The sequence below is a fragment of the Bubalus kerabau genome, chromosome 2, assembly GCF_029407905.1.
Source record: "Bubalus kerabau isolate K-KA32 ecotype Philippines breed swamp buffalo chromosome 2, PCC_UOA_SB_1v2, whole genome shotgun sequence".
NCBI lineage: Eukaryota > Metazoa > Chordata > Mammalia > Artiodactyla > Bovidae > Bubalus > Bubalus kerabau.
Window position 1 is genome coordinate 125,553,658 of NC_073625.1, and position 20,804 is coordinate 125,574,461.

At 44.4% G+C, this 20,804-nt stretch overlaps 1 protein-coding gene across 15 annotated transcripts in view; it reads right to left on the reverse strand.

The window, feature by feature from the left end:
• Positions 1 to 20,804, reverse strand: part of LPP (LIM domain containing preferred translocation partner in lipoma) — a 757,468-nt gene that overhangs the window by 707,980 nt on the left and 28,684 nt on the right. For 5 of the 15 annotated variants that reach the window (XM_055568742.1, XM_055568740.1, XM_055568755.1 and 2 more), the window contains one exon: positions 2,434 to 2,534. The exons of the other annotated variants lie outside the window; for them this stretch is intronic. The gene's annotated coding sequence lies outside the window, so the exon portion shown is untranslated. The remainder of the gene's footprint in view (positions 1 to 2,433; positions 2,535 to 20,804) is intronic. 15 annotated transcript variants of the gene reach the window in all.

The window sequence follows — 20,804 nt, forward strand, 5'->3', positions numbered from 1 at the left end:
GTTCCAACCGTTCCAACAATTCTGTTAGCATCTCTTTCCGTGAATTAATCCCTTTCCATTTAAAGTATGTGAAATGTCCTTCCTGCACTTAAGCCTGATACACACAAGAAGGGGGGAAAAATAGATCAATTAATTGACCATCCATTTATCTATTTCTGATCTGCTCGAGATCTATGTCTGTGTATACCTAGTCCTTCTCTTTTGCCTCTGTGAAGGGAAAAAACACCTCACTTCAGTGCGATGAGCTAAACAGACCAAAGGGAAATAAGCAGCAGGTGTCATTAACTAGCTTAGGATCAAGAGAAACTCTACTGATATAAAATGAAGTACATTTATGGCACAATTACTGACTCTTCCCTGAGAACTCTTTGACTTGACCTCTTTGTTTTCCAGATCTGCCGCTGAATCCTTCTGTACCTCAAAGGCATACTGGCTACACACCTGGCCATCTGCTCTGGCAGCCCCAGAGAGGAGGCCTCCAGAAAGGTCCGATCCTGCCCTTGCTTCCTTATTTGTCAAATGTACGTGCATGCTCAGTCACTCAGTCGTGTCTGACCTTTGTGACCCCATGGACTGTAGCCTGCCAGGCTCCTCTGTCCATGGGATTCTCCAGGCAAGAAAACTAGAGTGGTTTGCCATTTCCTTCTCCAGGGGATCTTCCTGACCCAGGGATGGAACCCTTGCCTCCTGCATTGGCAGGCAGATTCATTCACTGAACCACCTGGGTTCTCCAGGGATAACAATAGACTAACCTTCCTCAAAGTTTGTTTAGAGGATCGGTGGATCACTATTAACAAACGAGCTGCAAGAGTGACTGGCACACAATGACTGCTTACTAAGAATCACCTAGAGTGTGACCTAGGGGCAATCTTAGGGCACAGGTCTAAGCCCTGTTTTACAAATGGGGAGACTGAGACTCAGATTCTGTAACTCTCCCAAGGTCAGGTGGCTAATAAGTGAGGGGTGGGGGCAGAATCCAAACCCTGCTGCGTGGCCTCCCACCAAATCCACAGCTCTGCACCTCAGCGTCCTGCTTCCTAATATGCATACCTAATGGACAAAGGTACTAAACGGGAAAAGGAAAAGCAGTCCAGACATAACGGGGCTGTACCTTGGGAGCTCTCTGGGTATCAGAGGATGATAAAGCCAATGTCATAAGCCCTGCCCTTCAGCACAGTCAGCTCCTGTGGGTAAAATTAGCTCAGCTCTGCTCCAGTGCTGCCTGGAGCCCCGAGGCAAAACTCACCCTAGGCACAGCACGACCTCACCTGACCCTCACTCCCAGGAAGGGTCCCTCAGGCACCTCATTAGGGCCTGGAATGACTCATTTTGCTGTTTCCAGCTCTAGCCGTTGAGGTCACCTCTCTGCTCTCCAGAAAGGCAGCTTCAAAGGAGAAGTAAAGATTAAACTTCAAGCAACCTTCCTGCATTCCTTTTCTCCTGGGCAGATCATGAGCAAAGATGGGGCACCGGTTTGCCATGCTGGCCCTGCCCAGGGGGAAGGAGGTTCTGCTGAGTTCTAGAGTCCAGCTCAGGACCAAAGACAGACACTGGGCCAGACGGACTCCCGAGACTACACTCCTTAGTTTACTCTGCTGATGATGGTCCTGCTCAGGGGTCCGTCCATATTCCTATGTGCTGTAGAACGGAGCACAGTGATGATGAGCACCAGGGCATCTGTCCTCTGCATCCTCCCAACCCAATGCCACCAGACTTGAAGGTGGAGCTCAAATGACACTTCTCCTGGGGCCCTCCCTGCCCCCATTCCTACCTACCTTGAATTGCCATCCAATTTCCACAATGCCTTATCTCTACCCTGTTTTACATCACTTGCACACTTATTTTGGACTTGAGGATACAGAAACGGAAAGGAAAATAACCTTTGCCCTCAAGGAAAGGCAACCAACTGCAATAAATCGCAAAGATTGGGAAAGTGGGACTATTGGAGGTCAGAGGTACATTCCAAGCAGAGGTGATATCAGAGCAAAATCTTGAAAGGAACCTGTGAGCTATCCAGATAAGGTGGGAGAGGAGCGATATTTTGACAAGGAAACTGTGTTAAGTTGTGGAGGCTGCAGAGAATCCCCTGTATATTCCAGGAGCACAGGATCTCTGAGATGAGTAAGATAAGGATGAAAAGAGGCTGGGACCCAATTCCCAGTAGTCTTCTATCTCATGCAAGCGTTTTGGATTTTCACCCTCAACGAGAAAAGATTTTAATCCTTTAAAGGATTTTAAAACCGAGATTTGGTATGAATGGATGTGTATGTTTTTCGAAAATCACTTTGGAAGAACAGAGAATGGAATGGAGGAGTGTGACAATAGAAAACAAAGGTTAATTGAGTATTACTGAAACTCTGCAGAAGAGAGATGCCGAGAGTCTGAATTGAAGCAGGGCAGCAAAAGTGGAGTGGGCAGGCAGGGTGTACTCACCTCTAGTAGGTAAATATAGGGTTTCCTTGATGGCGCAGTGGTAAAGAACAAGGCTGCCAGCACAGGAGATGCAGGTTCAATCCCTGGACCAGGAAGATTTCCTAGAAAAGGAAATGGCAACACACTCCAGTATTCTTGCCTGGGAAATCCCAGGGATGGAGGTGTCTGGCGGGCTATAGTTCGTGGGGTTACAAAAGAGTCAGACACGACTGAGCAACTAAACAACAGATGGTTGAGTATGAGGAGTTACCATGGTTGATGCAGGAAGGTCTGAGGATGAATAGAAACATAGCTGAAGTAAGGGGAGGAAGCATCCAGAATGAGTCCCAATTTCCAGGCTTGATTGACTAAGTAGACAGACATTGCTATCAATCAGCAAGGTAATAACGCTATCAATAAGAGACAAAGCTAACATTAAGATTTCCAATCAGAACATTCAAAAGGCACTGACATATGTAAGTCTGGGATTCAGGAGGTCCAAACCCAGTATAACCCCCTAAGGGTCATGAGCACACAAACATAGAAGGAAGCTGAAGACAAAGCTCTGCATGTGAGTGGGGACAAGGGCCAGCAAAGAAACCATGAGGACAGATGGAGATGCAGGGGAAGAATGAAGTAAGTCAAGGAGCAAGCATGGTCAAGAATGACCATACCACAGAAGCCAGACCAGAGCAGTGCTAACAAGAAATGAACTTAGCCCCATAGACCTGCACAAGAGCTGCTTAGGTCAGACTGAAATGGGCTAAGATGCCAAAAGGAGGAGAGACAACTGTGAAGACAGAGAAGCAAAGAAGAGGCATGGCATGTTATCAGAGAAGGGTAAGTGAGTGTATGTCTTACTTCTTCCACTAGGCAATAAGCTTGAGAACAGTGCTGCCCAGTAGATGTATAATGAAAGCCACAAATACAATTTGTTACTTTCCAGCAGCCACCTTTCTAAAAAGCCAAGAAGGAACAGGCAAAAATAATGTTAATAATATATTTTATTGAATCCAATATACCCATATTCATTTCATAAATAATGAACACAAGATTTATTAATAAGATGTGTGTGTGTGCTAAGTCACTTCAGTCATGTCCGACTCTGCAACCCCATGGACTGTAGCCCGCCAAGCCCCTCTGTCCATGGGATTTTCCAGACAAAAATATTAGAGTGGGTTGCCATGTCCTCTTTCAGGGTATCCTCCCGACCCAGGGGTCAAACCTGCATCTCTTATGTCTCCTGCACTGGCAGGCAGGTTTTTAAACACTAGTGCCACCTAAGAAGGCGATGGCACCCCACTCCAGTACTCTTGCCTGGAAAATCCCATGGACGGAGGAGCCTGGTAGGCTGCAGTCCATGGGGTCACTAAGAGTCGGACACGACTGAGCGACTTCACTTTCACTTTTCACTTTCATGCATTGGAGAAGGAAATGGCAACCCACTCCAGTGTTCTTGCCTGGAGAATCCCAGGGACGGGAGAGCCTGGTGGGCTGCCGTCTATGGGGTTGCACAGAGTCGGACATGACTGAAGCGACTTAGCAGCAATAGCAGCAGCAGCAGCCGCCACCTAAGAAGCCCATTAATAAGATGTTTTACTTTTTTTATATACTAAACCTTTGAAATCTGATATTTTATACTTATATCACACCTCAATTTGAACTGGACCACATTTTAAATCCTCAATGGCACATGTCATTCTGTTTCAATCAGTCAGAACACAGCATGGAGGGTGACATATTGTATTTTTTTAAATATGATAAAATGAATGGACAGTTGATGGATGGAAGGACAGACGGATGGACTGTCATAAAATTGAGAAAACTTAGTGAAGTCTCCATGGTTCTTTGCCTTTATCAACAGCACTTTAAATTTCCAGTCTTGAAGCGTATTATGACTGGGGCCTTGGGATAGCTTAATATTAATATAAACAGCATAACTTCCATTCCTTCTAAACTTCCTCTCTTCCTTAGAAATTCAAAAACACTGTCAGTCTCTCTAATTTTCTTAGAGCAAAACAACTCTGTCAAACACTGATCAGTAGACCTACCATGCACATGTATCTCAAGCAGGTTACCTTACCTCTTTGAGCCTCTGTTTTCTCCACCATAAAAATACAACGCCAACTATGCATATCTCATACACTCATTAGAAACTCAAAATAGCAAAACACTAAAGTACTACACAGAAGCAAGGTATTCCAAGAAGTTTCCCTGTATTATAAATACATACCATAAGCACTTACCATATTATAAACTTCAATCACACCTACATGCACACGGAAAAAAACAATTAACTGCGTGGCTACATTAACATTAGTATTTTAACTTCCAACACCACTACTCTTCCCTTCTCCCTTCAAAAATCACAGATGTGATCATCAGCCTTAAGTAGAGATTTCAAAGTGCAAGGGCAGGACTAGAGTAAGCATGGGAAATGGTATGGTTGAGGGCTCCAAGGCCTTTCTACAGATGGGACACAGAAAACATCTTGCATTAGACTGACCACTTAAATGTAACAGTTAAAGTCTCCACCCAACTTCCAAGAGCAGAATGGTAATAAGTATTTGGTTCCATTCAGCTTTTTGAGCATGAGACACAGAAATACTGGGGGAGATTTGAAAAGGTGTGAAGCGGAAATGAAGATTTCTTAGGGACACAACTGCCAAATGGAGAGAAAAAAATTAAGATGATCAATTTGCTTCTTTAGTTGACCAGGGTCACCATCCACAAACCTGAATTAAACAAACAAACAAAAACTTCCTTCAAAATTCTGCAGCTACCTGACCAAGAATGAGGGCCACTCACAGACCCCAGACATGAAGGAGCTCATCTGACCATCCAGCACCTAATTTTAGTGGCAAAGAAACAATAAGAACAAGAAGACAAAGTGGAGGTCTCTGGATGGAGAAGAGGGAGTGGACAGAGCAGTGGAGAGAGGGTTACCAATGGAATCACTCTGCGTGAGTGACACAGGGGAGCCTTAAATTCTGTTGGTCAGGATCCAAATCTTTTGTTGTCTCCCTGATTTGTTTAAAAGCCAAATTAAAAATTACCCACTGACTGACCCAGCCAGATAAAACTACTGGCTCACAGGTTGCAGAGTATTATACCAGGAAAAATTTTAAATACATAAACTAAGCTGTAAATGCCATCTAATGTAAACTCTGTTCTACTAGCAAAAGACAAATCTTTGTTTTATTTGGTATTTCTCAGCCACACATTTTCCACAGCCAGTAAAGTTCTTCTGCAAACCAGCCATCACAGCCAGTCTCCACCTGACCACACATGTGAACCTTTCTGTGCTGACCACACAGGAGAAGTGCCCCTACCTGCCGGGGTTTAAAGAAAAACCAGAACACAGTAGTACATCCTGACCATAGAAGACAGGGCCATTTATAAAATGGTGCTGTTGTTGTCAATTAACAAACACTTGTTATGTACCAGGCAACTTTCCAAGCGTGTTACCAGTATGAACACATATAACCTTTCCAACAAGCCCTATGAAATAAGTGCTGTTATCGTTATTTCCATTTTACAGACAAGAAAACTGAGGCAAAGGCAGACACAGAGGCACACAGTGGCGGAGCTGGGAACTAAATCTAGGTCATTTGGCTCAATGCCTGGGCTCTTCCCCTCCACCCTATGCTGCCCTCAGTTGGGTCTATTTGTCCTCCTTGCTTTATTGTTGGGGGAGGGGTTCCAGAAGACAAACACTGACGGAGAGGAAGAAATATGAAGGACACAAGACCAACACATTCTCTCTCTAAAGTCAAGCAACAAGAGAGGCCAAATCTTAAGCAGGAACCAAGTTACTGATTTGCTCTGAGAAAGCCCTGTCACAAGACTGGGAATATGCAGTGTCCATGAGATCAGCACACTGCCTGTCACCTTCAAGAGGAGGTCTCAGGAGAGGGGAAGACAAGCCAGAGCTTCAGGGATGACAGAAGAGCCAGACTGAAGTATCACCCCCGAGACGGTCAGGCTGAGGGGACTAGAAGGCACGAGCCAGGTTCCCTGTTCCCCGAGCTCTGCCAATGCTTGGAACAGGGACTCTGATCCCCATTCTGCTGATGAGAACACTGATGCCTCCAGTTTTGTTACAAGTTACAAGAAAAACCACCTGTTCCTCGCACAGCAGTGACACAGTGTAGGGGTGGACCACTCAGGCTCTGCAGTCAGACAAATTCGAGTTCAATCCTGTTCCTCCCACTGTATGATGCCGTGCAAGCTACCTGCTGAGTTCTGACTTCTTAACCCATGAAGTGGAGAAAGATAAAAATCCTTCCCTCCTGGGAGATTAGAGACAATGCTTGCAATAGGCCTACATCTGGCCCTAGTCAGTGACTACCATCTTCCCTGCTTATCTGCTGTTTCAGTTATCCAAGGTCAACGTGGCTCAAAAAATTTAAACGGAAAATCCCAGAAATAAACAATTCATAGGTTTTAAATTGAGGGTCATGCTGGGAAGCATGATGAAATCTCAGGCCACTTCGCTCAGTCATCCCTTGAAGAGTGAATCAACCCTTCGTCCCGCATATCCTGCTGCTTAGTCACTTACTAGCTGGCTCAGTTATCAGATCTACTATCTCAGTATCAGCGTTTGTGTTCAAGTCATCCTTCTTTTATATAATAATAACTCAAAGCGCAAAAGTAGTGATGCTTGCGATTCAGATCTACCAAAAAGAATGTGTAAAGTGAAAAGGTGAAATGTTCTCCATGTAATAAAAAATAATCATTGTATGCTGAGATCGCTAAGATCTACAGGAAGAACAAATCTTCTACACATGAAATTGTGAAGAAGGCAAATGACACCCATGCTAGTTTAGCTGCCGCAACTCAAACTACAAAAGTTATCACTACAGTGCGTGATAAGTTCTCAGTTAAGATGGAAAAGGCATTAAATTTATACGACAAAATATTTTGAAAGAGACCACATTCACATAACTTTTATTGCAACATACTGTTATAACTGTTCTATTTTATTATTGCTGTTCCTTTTTTATTGGCCTAATTTATAAATTAAACTTTATCATAGATGAAGTTTATACATACAGATACAGATATAGATATATGTATTTACAGGGAAAAACACAGCACTATCCATGGTTTTAGGCACCTACTGGGGTCTTGGAGCATACTGCCTACAGATAAAGGAGGAACCGCTGCGCCTGAAATAAACCTAAGAACTACCTCACACACCCCCGCCCCTGTATCCTTGCCCTCCTCTTGTGGAGAGGGTGAAATAGATGTGCTGCCTTCCCCCTTTCTTCCCTGCTCTTTCAATGGCACTGCTATGCTCAGTCACCTGGCCCAAAATCTCTTAAGTCCCTCAACCATCCAGTCATGTCCTCTGCTGTTTTACACACTAGTGTTCTGACCCATGTGCTCCCTCTTTTTCTAGAAAGCTTCTTTGTCAAAATTCTATTCATATTACAAAACCCAACTCATGCATCACTGACTCCGTGAAACCTTTCTAATCATTCCTTCCTCTGTGCTTCGTGTGCACATCAATTATCACACTGATGACAGTAAAAGATAACTGAACAACCACAGGCAAAGCTGATATTCACCAGTACACAAAGATATGACAAGACAGATTGCTAAAATATTTAAATATGTCATTTCTGTTTCCTGACCTCCAAATGTCCTCATCCCACCTCAGCTTTTCTAATCCCTCTTTTAGGGTCCTTTGAATCTCACTGTGGTCCAGCAACAAAAAGGTTCCCCATGGCAGAGCTGGTGTTCCTTCAGTACACATACTGAATTATACACATACAAATTCAGTTCAGTTCAGTTCAGTCACTCAGTCGTGTCCAACTCTTTGTGACCCCATGGACTGCAGCATGCCAGGCCTCCCTGTCCATCACCAACTCCCAGAGTTTACTTAAACCCATGTCCATTGAGTCAGTGAGGCCATCCAACCACCTTATCCTCTGTTGTCCCCTTCTCCTCCCGCCTTCAATCTTTCCCAGCATCAGGGTCTTTTCTAATGAGTCAGTTCTTCGCATCAGGTGGACAAAGTATTAGATTTTCAGCTTCAACATCAGTCCTTCCACTGAATATTCAAGACTGATCTCCTTTAGGATGGACTGGTTGGATCTCCTTGCAGTCCAAGGGACTCTCAAAGAGTCTTCTCCAACACCACAGTTCAAAAGCATCAATTTTTCAGCACTCAGCTTTCATTATAGTCCAATTCTCACATATAAATTACACACATATAAATATCACCCCTATCTATAAGGATAACTTACTCCACACCACCTGATCTGCCTCTTGAGAAATCTGTATGCAGGTCAGGAAGCAACAGTTAGAATTGGACATGGAACAACAGACTGGTTCCAAATAGGAAAAGGAGTACGTCAAGGTTGTATATTGTCACCCTGCTTATTTAACTTATATGCAGAGTACATCATGAGAAACGCTGGACTGGAAGAAACACAAGCTGGAATCAAGACTGCCGGGAGAAATATCAATAATCTCAGATATGCAGATGACACCACTCTTATGGCAGAGAGTGAAGAGGAACTAAAAAGCCTCTTGATGAAAATGAAAGTGGAGAGTGGAAAAGTTGGCTTAAAGCTCAATATTCAGAAAACTAAGATCATGGCATCCGGTCCCATCACTTCGTGGGAAATAGATGGGGAAACAGTGGAAACAGTGTCAGACTTTCTTTTTTTGGGCTCCAAAATCACTGCAGATGGTGACTGCAGCCACAAAATTAAAAGACGCTTACTCCTTGGAGGGAAAGTTATGACCAACCTAAATAGCATATTCAAAAGCAGAGACATTACTTTGCCAACAAAGGTCTGTCTAGTCAAGGCTATGGTTTTTCCTGTGGTCATGTATGGATGTGAGAGTTGGACTGTGAAGAAGGCTGAGCGCCGAAGAATTGATGCTTTTGAACTGTGGTGTTGGAGAAGACTCTTGAGAGTCCCTTGGACTGCAAGGAGATCCAACCAGTCCATTCTGAAGGAGATCAGCCCTGGGATTTCTTTGGAAGGAATGATGCTGAAGCTGCAACTCCAGTACTTTGGCCACCTCATGCAAAGAGCTGACTCATTGGAAAAGACTCCGATGCTGGGAGGGATTGGGGGCAGGAAGAGAAGGGGACAACAGAGGATGAGATGGCTGGATGGCATCACTGACTCGATGGACATGAGTCTGAGTGAACTCCGGGAGTTTGTGATGGACAGGGAGGCCTGGCGTGCTGCGATTCATGGGGTCGCAAAGAGTCGGACACAACTGACAGACTGAACTGAACTGAACTGACTCCTGAACTAAATGATGATTTACATAGTTTTTGGAACAAGACCTGTAAGGAAGCCCCTGAGGGTCAGAAGCATAGGATTCCCCAGCATCCACAACACTCCCCACAGGGCAAACTCCTCACAAACTTTGAAGTGATTTACAATGTCTCCAACAGCCCTCCCTACTCAGCCAGGACTTTGCACATAATAGATCTTCCTTAAGTCCTGCAGCCCAGCAGCCCTGCTGAGTGCAGCTCTGGAGTTAGATCAGTTTCACTCTCACCTCCCGCAAGCTGCCGGATCCATCTCCCAGCCCCAGCTGCTCGCCCTCAGTCCACCTCATCCCCCACGGCTCGACCCCGAGGCCAGCCCTCTGCTCCACTCCAATGATTCCTTGATTCTGACAAATCCAGTCCACACCCTCCTGAGACTGCACGAGGGCCTGCATTCTTGACCTGCATCTAGGAATGAAAAAAGGACCAAAGGGCACACAATTCCTCAAAGTACACGAGGGCAGTGAATCAACAGAAGAACTTACCCCTTTAAAAGATAACTGTTTAACTTTTAAAAAGTTAAAAGCTGTTACAAACAGTTCCTTACATTTTTATAACCTATTAGGGCTTTAAAAACCTTTCACATCCAATTGATTCACTTCCTCCTCCCTCACCATCCAATGAAGCAGAAAGAACAGGGATCACTTTCTCCCATATTAACGATGGGAGGTGATTTTGCCACGTAACACAGCTGAGTCACAGGGTCCAGAACTGAATTCTAACCTCAAGAATCTCAATCCCCAGAGCCCTCTGGTTTCCTTGGGTAAGTGTGTTTCTTTAATGGATACTTTTACAGACTGCTAAGTCACTTCAGTCGTGTCCGACTCTGTGAGACCCCAGAGACGGCAGCCCACCAGGCTCCCCCGTCCCTGGGATTCTCCAGGCAAGAACACTGGAGCGGGTTGCCATTTCCTTCTCCAATGCATGAAAGTGAAAAGTGAAAGTGAAGTCGCTCAGTCATATCCGACTCTTAGCGACCCCATGGACTGCAGCCCACCAGGCTCCTCCATCCATGGGATTTTCCAGGCAAGAGTACTGGAGTGGGGTGCCATTGCCTTCTCCAACTTTTACAGACTAGGATACAAAAAACAATATACAATTCTGTCACTCACTGTATCCTAATGCTGCTGTATTCTCCTGCTTAGCACTTTTCCCTTCCTGAAAGCATGGGTCTGTTTTCTTGTCTGCTCTGTCCCAACCCCCTAGACTGCAAGCAAGATGAGGCCATGAACCTTGCCTGTCTCCTTTGTCACCATACCCCAGCACCTAGAGCAGAGCAAGGCACGCTTGACTGTGAAAAGAAAAGAGGATTTGGACTCAAACCCAATAATGACCCTCTCACTGGTATTTGTGTGTGGTTTGGGGGTGAGGGGACAACTCTCAGACTGATTCTTTGCGATCCTATGAACCGTAGCCTACAAGGCTCGTCTGTCCATGGAATTCTCCAGGCAAGAATTCTGGAATGGGTTGCCATTGCCTTCTCCAGGGGATCTTCCCAACCCAGGGATGGAACCTGCAGGTATTGCATCTCCTGCATTGGAAGGCAGACTCTTTACCACTAGGGCCACCTCTCCAAGCCTCAATCCCTTCACCCTTAAAATACAAATGATGACACCTATTCCCCAGTGTGTTGAGGGGAGGAGTTTTTAAAAAAGAATAGTTGCCAGTGTTCCACACAAGATAAGCAGTCAATAAATGTTGGGTCTCCTTTCTACCAGTCACCAGCTGTGCTTCCTTCATCCCGCCCACCCTAAATGTCTCTTTCTCCTATCAATCACCCCCATCTCCTACAGCCCTAGAGCCACAAACCCGCCCTTCTCCACCTCCGAGCATAAGATCCTTCCTGTGGCCGGTGTCTACAAGGGGGACCCAGGCTGAGCTCACACCTGCAAACGACCACATCTTCATGTCTGCCAAGCTTTGACCTACTTCCCAGCCAGACCAAAGCAGGTGTTGCTGCTAGTGATTCAGCAGGGACTTTTTTTCCCCCAAGTCGTCTTGAACATAGAACATAACACAGAATCACAGATGCACAGAACTCAGAGTTGAAAGGCCTACAAAGCTCAGCCCATCAAATGCAACTCTCTTAATCAATAGATGTGGAATCCATGTTTTAGTGAATGGAAATATCTTAGCCAAGAACAAACCCCCCAAGTTCCCCAGAATCAGTTACAACAGCTTGGCTCCAGTTATATCCTAAAAATGGACCCTGACTTGCCCACCACTTTCCCTCATCTCAGAAAAGATTCTTTGTGTCTCAGAGCTTAAGTTCTTGCTGATTCCATCCCAAGCAAATGTATTCTCCATTATTAAATATTCTGCATCTCTGTAGATGATGGAAATTTTCTCTACTTTCCAGCCCCATGAACTGCAGTTTACACACCTGGAAATAAAACTGAAAACATTTTAAATAAGGGAGGATATAAGAAAAGACCAATAGACTAGAAGTGAGGAAGTACAGAATACAAACTTGGTTCTGCCACTAACCACGTGTACGACCTTGAGTGAGTCCGTCTTCCCTCTGAGTCGCCTTTTTCTCATATTAAAATGGAATTGCTGGAGCAGATCCTCTCCAAGCTGTGATATTCTGAATCTATGTGTCTCATCATCACCTTCAATGTAATATTATCACCCACTATCCAAAATAATTAGACTGTGACTCATTAAGCCCAGAATTTCCTCATAGTGCAACTAAGTATATGTCCTTTAGCATGTGATCAATATTGTCAATGAATTGTAAAGCTTTTCAAAAACAAGGATCCCATTTTTATGTAATTATGTCACATAGACTTTGTAAATACGTAAATTTCTGCCAAATGATGAAGTTTTAGAGTAATGCATGCTGTAGGGTGACAATAAAACAGTAAGACAGTTTCATCAATACATCAAAATTTAGGTTTCCTGTGACTGTGGATTTCTTCACAGTAGCTCCTTTATTCTAATAATCCTGCCAACTCTTCAAATCCCTTCCTTTTAAACTTTGTGAAGAAGTAGTTGTAGACTTTACAGGATATTCTCAATGGGAGCACCTCTTTAATTTGGGGATGGATTCTGATCTTTCCAACAGTTACTCAGAGACAATTCCAGTGAATAAGGGAAATGAGCAAGTTGCTGGTGATCAGGCTGAATAATACTTGCACAAGAAAAATTATCACAGGAAGCTTTTGAGTGAGAAGAACTTCACAGGCACAAGTCATAGCACCATAGTTGACCCCAGAAGACTCAAAAAGGGCGATATGATACTCAGTTGGTTTCTAGGCAGTATCACATTTGCAATATATTGCACTAAGATCATGGCATCTGGTGCCATTACTTCATGGGAAATAGATGGGGAAACAGTGGAAACAGTTGTCAGACTTTATTTTTCTGGGCTCCAAAATCACTACAGATGGTGACTGCAGCCACAAAATTAAAAGACGCTTACTCCTTGGAAGGAAAGTTATGACCAACCTAAATAGCATATTCAAAAGCAGAGACATTACTTTGCCAACAAAGGTCTGTCTAGTCAAGGCTATGGTTTTTCCATAGGTCATGTATGGATGTGAGAGTTGGACTGTGAAGAAAGCTGAGCGCCGAAGAATTGATGCTTTTGAATTGTGGTGTCGGAGAAGACTCTTGAGAGTCCCTTGGACTGCAAGGAGATCCAACCAGTCCATTCTAAAGGAGATCAGTCCTGGGTGTTCATTGGAAGGACTGATGCTGAAGCTGAAACTCCAATACTTTGGCCACCTCATGAGAAGAGTTGACTCATTGGAAAAGACTTCAATGTTGGGAGGGATTGGGGGCAGGAGGAGGAGAAGGGGACGACAGAGGATGAGATGGCTGGATGGCATCACCAACTTGACAGACATGGGTTTGGGTGAACTCCAGGAGTTGTTGATGGACAGGGAGGCCTGGTGTGCTGCGATTCATGGGGTCGCAGTCGGACACGACTGAGCGACTGAACTGAACTGAACTGAACTCTTCTTAGAGCTGCCAAGAAAATTCAATGTGCCAATTCAGAGGTGGTGCTTCTCTCCTGCTTTCTATTGCTCTTTTGCCCCAAAAAAGAAAAATAAAGTTTCTTAATAAATTCCAGGTGGTCCCTATTAGAACCCAACACAAGCACAGTTACTATAATATGGCCTCAAAGACAATGACACAGTTTCCCAGTTTTCTTTCCCTGCTAAGAACATACACACACACACAAATAGTGAAAAAGGCCTTGTGCTTTAAAATGTTCATAACAGTGGTATTTAGAAGAATAGATAATTGACAATAATCCATGTCCAAAAACATTTAAATGACTAAATTTAAAAATAGTACTTCTACTCAATGGAATATAAGTGGCCATTAAAAATATAAGAATTATAAAATAACCTGAAAATGTTTATGAATATTCATTGGAGAAAAGAAAATAGCAAGCAAACTGCTTCGTAAGAGGAAGTATAAGAAAGTACTGGTAGATAATATTTTAATAATATGCTTTCTTTTGAAAAATGATGATGACTAACAGCTAATGGCATGACTCAGGACGTCTCCATGTCAGCCTGGAAATAGCTGAAGCTATGATAAAGACATGGGGGTTTAAATAGAAGGCAATCAGAAACTCCAGGAAAAAAAAACAAAAGACTTCATGAGAAATCATGACACAAATCTGGAGAAACCACTCCAAAAGAAAAGAAAAAGTTGATGGAACTTCAAGAAGAAATGTAGAATAGACTCCAAGCAGCCAGGAGAATGGTTAGAAAGATGGAAGATATATAGGATACGGTAGAAAACACTTAATTACTTGATTTTCTTCTCCCAATCAAAAGAATACAACCACAAAATCCAAGAATATTAACAACAAAACAAGCAAAAGGCTCCATGTGAAAATAAAACAAACAAACTGGGATGATTTTCAACAAGTAGAGGGGAATTAGAAGGATCTACTAGATTTTGATGCTAAGGGAAAGTTCAGTCCCCTATGAGTGGCTTAAAGGTGGTGACCTCAGAAGCCTAGAAAAGGAAATGAAACCACAGTACATGACTTAGCCCTGTATTGAGCAATATTTACCTAGAAATCATAATGCAAATGCTGTTGATTGTTTTCAGCTTTTGGAATCGACCCACAGACAAAGCACAGAAGATTCAGTTATGGTTCAAAATTATAAAAGTGCATGTGGACATATATGCATTTATAAAAGCTGGAGATGGAAAAAGTAACATAAAACGTAACAAGTTGTAAAAGTGGGAGAGGAAAGGTACAGAGAAACCTCAACATCTTCATCTTACAAAACAGTGGGTGAAGCAATCCTGCCAAAAGTTGATACGGCAAGGAATGGAGATGTATGCACATCATATAAATTTATAAAGGAAACCAACCCAGAGAGAGCAAAAAAAGTGATCCAACTGTCAAAACTTAGGAAGGGGGATAGGAAGTGTCAGTGTGTATATGAGCTAGTCCTTCCTATCATAAAAGCCAATAGGCACAACTAAAACGAAAAACTTAAAAACTAAAGATATAAGCATACTATTTAAGGACATAACAATAACCACCAGAAGAATTAAAAAGAAAAAATGATTACAGATGGAGAAGGGATTAAGGTTGAGAGAGATGGGAGAAGAAATTCTTCTTAGTTTTTTGGGTTTTTTAAATAAATATTTCGGAGGTATTTTACTCTACTTTTACTGAGCATTTATTTGAATATCTTTTAACATTTTTAAAAATAAGAATACATGTATATATATGGCTAAGTCCCTTTGCTGTCCACCTGAAACTATCACAACATTGTTAATCAGCTATACTCCAATATAAAATAAAGTATTTTTTAAATGGTTAAAAACATATATATTTCAAAGGAAAAAGGAATTGCTCAGAGGTCCTAGAGGTCAAATGTGGAGGATATATCTTGGCAAAATCATTATGAAGGGACATTCTTGGGGAGATACTAAATACACAACCAGTCCCCTTTTTAGGTCCCTTTGTGCTAGGATGCCCAGCTGTGCCTGACTCTTGGCAACTCTTTGGACTATAGCCTGCTAGACTTCTCTGTCTATGAGATTTTTCAGGCAAGAATTCTGGAGCAGGCTGCCATCTCCTCCTCCAGGGGACCTTCCCAATCCAGGGATCGAACCCAAGTCTCCTCTGTCTCCTGAATTGCAGGTGGATTCTTTACCCACTGATCCATCAGGGAAGGCCCTTTAAGTCACTATGCCCTTTTAAAAAACCCCTCTTCCCACTCTCCCCAAGCTCTCTCTCTCCTAACATCCTCCCATAAAATTTTAAACACTGTATGCCCCTCTTTCTTCACTGGCTTCAAAATAAAAAGCAGACCCCAGTGAAAACTTGAAAACATAAAGAATCCCTGAGGAAACCCCAAAATCAACAGACAGCTCAAGCTGCACAGTCCTGTGGCCTAGAAGCGCACCAGGGCCTGGAGGTTGGAGCTATAATTAGCTGCTTCTGGGCAGACAACAAGAACTCCTGTTCCCTGGAAAGGAGGTAATTAAAGGAGGCAGATTTCAGCCTGAGGTGGTAAGTCTCAAGGAACTGTGGCTCCAGGCAATCCCAGCCTGCACCCTGAATGAGGAAATAGGAACCCTCAGGCCTGACACTCCATTCCTAAACCATTTTTTCTTCTCTCCAGTTTCTAAGGCCAGGGGAGTGCCAGCCATCAGCCTGATCACTTCTCTTCTTTTGGTCACTTAAGACCCATTCACTGGGCACCCGCTGTGTACCAGGCATGTGCTCAATACTACAGCAAGGGCACAGATGAGTCAGACCTGAACCTTGACCTCAGGGAGCCTCAGTTCTGGGCGCAAACAGAACTCAGAGCGCCCAGCACTCCTGACAGACTTTTTCTCCAATTCCTGCAACCACCCAGCAGAATAAAATGCTTTCCCCCTGTTTTACAGTTGAAGAATCTGGAGCTCAGGGAAAAGATACCACCTTCCCAAGGTCATGGAGCTGTAGAATAACTGGGCTTACAATCAAAACCAGGCTTCTCTAGCTCTAAAACCAAAAACCTTTTCTCCCTGTGCCATCAAAAAAAAAAAAAAAAAAAGGAAAAGAAGGCATCTCTACAAACAAGGCTAAGAAGATAGGCCAGGGACCATGTGCGAACCTTTCTCAGAGCTCAGCGCAACACTCATGGATTCCCGTTTTTAGGGATTTCCCATACATCACACTACACCCGTGCTGGTGTTTAATGGCTCCCTCTCATACCGTCCAACACCTTAGCTGTCACCGTCTCAGTGTTTAGAGCCTTTAGGAACGAGGGCCCTGGCTCAGCATTTCTCTCTCAAAGTTTTGCACTCCACAGGGTCCTTGCTTTTGGTAGGAAAGGATCACACAGCATGATCCACCAAAAACCCAGAAGTCTGAGCTCCATCACCACGAGCCTGAGGGAGTCAGCAGCTCTGGCTTCACGTCCTTGTCTTGCATCTCAGCATCTGTCCACCTGAGACCTTCTAAATACAGCCAGGCTCCTCGGGAGAGTGGCCCAGGAGATGTGTGCATCTGCCTGGCACACATCTGAGGCCTGCCTTCTGCAGTACTGTGTCCATCTGCTAATTTGCCCTGCATATTCACCCAGAACTGTCCCCATAAACAAGGGTGATGCCAACTTTCCTCTGTTTGGGAAAGAGAAGAGGCACAGGAGAGGGGAGGCTTCCCATAGGGCTGCATCATGACTTTGCCATGAAACAAAGATTTAAGATCCAGCTTACCTACTGTATGCATCGGTTTCCACATAGATTGTGGCATCTCCATGATTTGGGGATGCTGCTTGGCTATTCTGTACAAAAAAGAAACCTAGAGTTTGGTGTTCAACTAAAAAAAAAAAAAATGTAGCCTGAGGATTGTTCTCCCTACATCACATCTACTGACCAGCTCCTGTTACCCTGACCCTTCTTGGAGACACATGGTCATCCTGGCCCTTTATTTGGACATCTGAAATCTGAACCAAGGTCAGTACTGATACTAACTACTTAAATATAGCTGAGTCTTGCATGCTTTGGCCCATATTTGTAAGTTTGCAAGTGTCCACCTGGCCACCAGCTACCCAGATACTTCCATGAGAATTTTCCATGAACTCTCAATACTTTCCAGCCTATGAATTTTAAGGGGACTTTCCTGGCATTCTCTCATTCATCCTTAATGGTCTTATACTGCAATGGGAGGTAAGATAACTTCCTTTGGGCATAAGTATATGAAGGCAGATGAGGGAAGCCCCTCATTCATACCTCTGGCAAAAATGTACTGAGCAATTAATTCATGTAATTATGCTGTGATTGTGCCTGCATACAGAGTTGAAAACACATGGAGGCTGCCCTCAAAGTATTCAGGCCTCACAGAAGGCCAAGGACAAGCAAATTATTAAATTAGTATTGGCACAACAGAAATCAAGCTATCCACTCCTGACTCCCAGTCTCCTCACAGGCAGCAATGCACATCTTCCATGAGTCAGTATCCCTGGACCACTCTAACAGATGCTAAAACTTACACTTCAGTTCTCCCAGCTGGAAGCGGTAGGAGGACGATAAAGCACCTGATAGGTTAGCAATACACAGTGGAATCTATTTCATGCTAAAGAGAAGAGTGAAAAATAGAGAGGAAAAGGAACTTTTCCAAGAGTTGCTTCAACTTTCAATTACTAGAAGGTACCAGACAGAGAGACCAAAGTACTGGGAACTTCCCAATTCCTTCTGGCTCCACAAGCCAAGGTCAAGAGCAAGGAGAGCAAAGAGTTGTAAGACCCTGACAACACTCAAGATCATCCCTCATCCACACTTTTACCTATACAGCTCCCTCTTCCTGACAGGTCCCTGCCCTACCTCTCCTTCCAGATTATCCCTGCTCATCCTTAGAGGTAGGCTTTGCTTGCTCCAGCCACAGTGGCCACACATCAAATGCTAATGGAATTAGATAAGGCACCCCTGCTGTTACTCCACCACTTGGCAAAATAATTGTTTAACAGATTGCTATAACTTTCAGAAGAAGCCCAAGAGACTCACTCTACAATTTCTTATCATCCAAGGCCCTCCACACCAGGACCTGACCTGCCTTCCCATCACACGGTCAGTAAGCTCCATCTGAAGGAGTCTAAGCATCCTTAAGAGCCCACTACTGGTCCAATACTGTAGAAGCACAATTCCCTGATCACAGAACTCATCCCTTCTTCTGGGCCCACAAGGCACACTCTCCTCCACTTCCCCCATACTGTCTGCTCTTGGATAGGGAGCTGCTCTTTTCATGGGAGCAAGTCCTCCTATCCCCACTAGATGGGAAGCTCCTGGTGGGCAGGTCCTTATACCCTGGACACCCCAGGACACTCATGGCACATCCAGGCACTGAGAAGTCACCCCAGCATAGCTCTCACAGCTGGAAGTAGGCCATACAAAATAAAAACTTCACTGCTTTTCAGTGCTCAATCTATACATTTTCACCTAACATACTTTTTACTGTATCCTGACTGGATCCTCCAATTCGATTTACAACATCTTGGCCAATCGAATTCCCAGCTGACAGTCTCCCACCAAGAGGCACAGTATCTCTCCTTGAACACCTCCAAGGACCTCATTTGAGGAAATCTTTTACTGTGTGTTCTTAAATACTGAGTTCACTGTATCTCCATGGGCTTCCGGTTGAATCCCTAGGAGTGGCGGGTGAGAAGGGCGAGCACAGGACAAGCTGGGGAAGCAGTGTCACATGACAACTAAGAGTATGGACTCTGAAATCAAGCAGAACTGGGTTCACCTCCCAGCCGGCCACTTAGGGGAAGGCATCAAACCCTAGGCCTCTCATGGCTGCTAAAGAAGAAAAGGAAATATAATTCAGGCAGAGTGCCCGGCTCAGTGAGCACTCGATAAAGGGCAGCAATCATGGTAATTAGTTCTATTCCTGTTTCCCATTCTGGCCCACCACATAATCAGAGTGCTAATCAAACCCTTGACCTCTTGGTGATGCCTGTCCACCCTTCCATAGGAGATCTTTGCAAAACCTCAGTCAGCATCCCATTCTGTTTGCTGCTGGCTGGCAGGACCGGAAGCCAGGGCTGACCAGATTTCCCATTAAAACTTTGGCACTGGGAGGACAGTGAAGAGTCAGGGGGAACATAGATTCTTGAGTTTTGGCCTTGAAGGGTGCCGTCCACCCCCCATTCTGGAGAATGAAGGACATCAGATGCTGCAGCAGCTACCTGGGCCACTTGGATCAGGGATCTTGGATACAGCTCCCTGATCACAGTCCCAAATGGCGGCACCAGGAAGGAGGACAAAGGTGGGGATGAAAGAACAGCATGTGACCATGTCTGCCATCCACATCCAGGCTGCCGACCCACTTGCCACCCTGGAACACATCTGCCTCAAGCACCGGGGACGAGGTGCCACCTCTTCACCGGGCTTACTTCCCACCCATCACTGCAGGTTGGCAGCAGCTCAGGGGCTGCATCCTCAGGCAGAAGACACTGAATCCAGTCCTGGCTTCAGACTAAACTCTAGGTAACCCCGGAGTCTCAGTGATCTCTCTGAGCCTCACTTTCCTCATCTGCACAACTGGATACTGAGTTAAACTGTTGGTTTGTTCACCAGGATGCCTGGCAAACACACTTAGGGAATTTTCTCTAAGTAATCAGGACAAGGCTAGCTCTCGGGAATTCTGATTGAGAACCGGGGTGAGAGCTGGGCACATATATGTTTTTAAAATTCTCTGCTGATTCTGAAGGTTAAGAATCACTGGCCTTAGTGGGAAGGGACAAACTATGGGTATAGGATGAGCAGAGTATTATTATTGTTGTTTAGTTGCTCAGTCATGACCGACTCTTTGCTACCCTATGGACTGTGCCCTGCCAGGCTCCTCTATGCATGGGATTTCCCAGACAGTAATACTGGAGTGAATTGCCATTTCCTATTCCAGGGGATCTTCCTGACCCAGGGATTGAACTTGTATCTCCTGCACTGGCAGGTGGATTCCTTACCACCACACCACCTGGGAAGCCCGGATTAACAGACATAAACTACTATATATAAAATGAGCTTCCCTAGTAGCTCGGCTAGTAAAGAATCCACCTGCAATGCGAGAGACCTGGGCTTGATCCCTGGGTTGGGAGGATCCCCTGGAGGAGGG